This window comes from Rhincodon typus, unplaced genomic scaffold (assembly GCF_021869965.1).
Source record: "Rhincodon typus isolate 14 unplaced genomic scaffold, sRhiTyp1.1 hic_rhity00012573, whole genome shotgun sequence".
NCBI lineage: Eukaryota > Metazoa > Chordata > Chondrichthyes > Orectolobiformes > Rhincodontidae > Rhincodon > Rhincodon typus.
Window position 1 is genome coordinate 3036 of NW_025978211.1, and position 3574 is coordinate 6609.

The window sequence follows — 3574 nt, forward strand, 5'->3', positions numbered from 1 at the left end:
GCAGTTTTGGCTGATACTCTCTGGAGTTTAGAAGAATGAGAGGAGATCTACCTGAGGAATATAAAATACTAAAGGGAGTGGGTGAATTGACAAAGAAAATAGGGAGAAGTTGTTTCCTCATGTGGGACAATCTAGAACGAGAAGTCACCATGTCAGGATAAGGGGCTGGGGCAGATTGAAAACAGAGAGGAGGAGGAATGGCTTCTCTCAAAGATTGGGCAGGGATGGGGAGGGGAAGGGGAGCATCATTCTAACCTGTTCAGAGATAGTAGGAATTGCTGATGCTGGAGAATCTGAGATAAGAAGGTGTAGAGCTGGATGAACACAGCAGGCCAAGCAGCATTAGAGGAGCAGGAAAGCTGACGTTTTGGGTCTGGACCCTTCTGCTGTGTTCACCCAGCTCTACACCTTGTTATCCCATGATTCTAACCTGCATGTCTTAGGACCGTGCCAAGAAACGGGAGCACCTGGAGAAGATTGACACAGACAAAGGGAGAATGTGCAAACTTCACACGGACAGTTACCTGAGGCTGAAATCAAACTCGGGGCCCCAGCGCTGTGCAGCAGCAGTGCTAACCATTGAGCCACTATTCCACCCATTGAGCCTGTTCCACTATTCAATGGCTGAGCTGTGGCCTCCATTAACTTGCCTTTGGCCCTTATCCCCTTATTACCTTAAGCAAAAAAACTCTGTCATATTGAAAAGTACGACTGTGGTTTGTAAAACAGAGATCGAAACCTCGATCACCCCCTGCGTGCAGTCATTTAATGTAACATTTTCAACTTACCTTGGGCGTCCAAATATGAAGTGGTTCTGACTGTTAAAAAAAAAGAAAATTTGCCGTTACATCTGTGAATGTTCTCATTTTGAATTATAACCTCTGCGGAATGATCCACACACCCGCGCAATCATGTGTCATTTGCTCATAAAGAGGAATCTGCTGTTTAAAATACTGTAGCTACAGGTTTTGGGGCAGGATTTTTGCCTGTCAAAGGGGTACATTGGTTTTTTTTTGCGACAAGTTTGTACGTTTGCTTCAGAAGCACCGTAGCCCGTGAGGGGCTCCGTGGACTGACATCTGAATGGAAAGCTGAGTCCGGAATGTCAGAATGGAGCTGGGTAATACTTTGCAATAGGGAATAGAAGAGGAAGTGGGAGAGCTTAACTGAGAGGTGAGAAGGAAGGGTCCTGGGGATGGAGCTTCAATGAATGGAGATGCCTGTTCAATATGTTCAGATCAATAGCTTGGATCATCTCGCAATAGAGTTCTGGAGTCATACAGCATGGAAACAGATGCCTTGGCCCAACTCATTCATGCCGACCAGGTTTCCCATAATAAAGTAGTCACAAGTGCCTTCACTTGGCTTTGCAAATCCCCTTAGCACCCTCTCTAATTTAATAATATCCTTGCTATAGCGGGACAGCCAGAATTATACACAGTAATCTAAAAGAGGCCACACCAATGACCTGTACAATGGCAACATAACGTTTCAACTCCTATAATCAGTGGTCTGACTGATGAAAGCAAGATTGAAATCTGGATGATGGTACATGATCAGGAATGCTCACTTTAATATGATAGACTCTCACAGTACTGGAGATGCCTTTCGATCCATCCAGACTGTACCCATCAAAAATAAAGGATGTTCCCAGTCACGATGGGGCAGTTCAGAACCGGGGTTGGGGGGTGGGCGGTGACAGTCTAAAGGGGACGGGGTAGGCCTGAGATACTGAGATGGGGAAAAATGTCTTCACCCAGAGAGCGGGAGACTGTGGGATTCTCTGCCACAGTAAGCTGTCGGGTCCAAAACATTGAATGTGACTCCATATCTCTCTCTCTCAGTCCTGTCACCATCCCACTCTCTCTCTCTCAATTCTGTCATCATCCCTTTCTCTCCCTTCATCCTGCCCCCATCTATCTTGCTTTCCCTCACCTCACCCTCCTCGCTTCCAGAAATTTTAATTGCAGGCTCGAAAACGCATATCAGTTTGAATTATTTTAGCTCCTCCTAACAGCACGGCCCTGGCATCTCGTTCACATGTGATTAATCCGGGAGATAAATGCACACAATGTTTCATTTATACATAAATATGTAACAACCACTTACAGAAAATGAGCAGGTAAAACACCTTCACATGCATCGCGTGGAGTCCAAATGTAAAGTCAACCTCGCTCTCTCTGGGAGGGTAAATACTTCAGGAATTCAATTAATTTCACCTCCGACTTTCCTGAAAAAGAAAATAAATGGCATCGTGGTTTCATTGAGCAGGGAATGAGGCCATTCGATCATGGATATTTGTAATCTCTAACCAGCCATCTCCCTGAGATTGTTACAAACTGGTTTCTCCCCACCTCCCCTTTTCCCCACAATTTTCACCCTTTAACTGCAGCAATTAAAAGGAACTCATCAAACAGAGTCATACAGAACAGAAACAGACCCTTCCTGTCCATGCCAACCAGGTTTCCCAAATTATCCTAGTCCCATTTACCTGCGTTTGGCCCATATCCATCTAATCCATGTACCTGTCTAAATGTCTTTTAAATGTTGTAATTGTGCCCACCTCTACACTTCCTCCAGCAACTCATTCCATAGCCGCATCACCCTCTGTGAGAAAAAGTTGTCCCTCAAGTCACTTTTAAATCTTTCCCCTCTCATCTTAAAACCTATGCCCTTTAGTTTTGGGGAAAAGACCTTGGCTATTCACCTAATCTATGCTCCTCATGATTTAAACAAACTTTATAAGGTCACCCCTCAGCCTCCACACTCCTGGGAAAAAAAGGATCCCAGCCTAATCAACCTCTCCCTATACCTTAAGCCCTCCAGTCACGATAACATCGTTGTAAATCTTTTCAACACTCTTTACAGCTTAATAACATCCTTCGCTCAGCATTTAAGGCATTTCTGTTTCATTCATTAGTGGACTTTACACGAGGATCAATCTCTCCAATCGATTCACCAAAGAGAGTGAATTGCCCCCAGTTTTCCCTTCCCCTTCTCTCCCAACAATAAACCGGACAAACACGACCTACCTCTGCACAGCCTTCCCAAAGGGTACATGACCCTCAAGGGACTGATTCCCCACCCACCCCACCCCAGGAACCAGCGAAGCAATCTAAAGGGGAAGATCAGGGTCTGGCTTCTTCAGATCAGTCTGCAGCTCTGAATGTTTGGGTCACAGGGAAACTCTAGCAGCATCTGTGAGATGATCTTGGGTCAGAAGAACAGGAAATGACACTGACCACGCAGAGACAAGTCAAATGGTCTGCCTGTCACTGAAACACAAAGAAAAAGGAACTAAACTTCATCAGTTGATGCAGCATGCTTCTTATCTGATAGAAACACTTGCCAGGAAGGCAAGCAGACTGATGCAGAGTCAACAAACTCAAAGCATTAACTCTCTCTCGCTCTCTCTCTCTCCACAGATGCTCTCAGACCTGCTGAGTTTATCCAGCGCTCTCTGTGTTGGTTTCAGATCTCCGGAATCCTGCACTGTGTTGCTTTTGGAACCTAACAAAGTGTGTTGTTTGTTTCAGATACCAGTGGCCCCACTCCTGGTGAAATTGTGTCCTCT

The 3574-nt window shown here is 45.3% G+C and overlaps 1 long non-coding RNA gene across 1 annotated transcript; it reads right to left on the reverse strand.

The window, feature by feature from the left end:
* Positions 1-787: 787 nt before the first annotated feature.
* On the reverse strand, positions 788-3090 carry LOC109926828. Its single transcript, XR_007261677.1, has 3 exons — positions 3033-3090; positions 2110-2230; positions 788-818 (listed from the first exon to the last, which is right to left on the reverse strand). It is a non-coding gene; the product is annotated as an uncharacterized LOC109926828 (long non-coding RNA).
* Between the last annotated feature and the right edge of the window lie 484 nt (positions 3091-3574).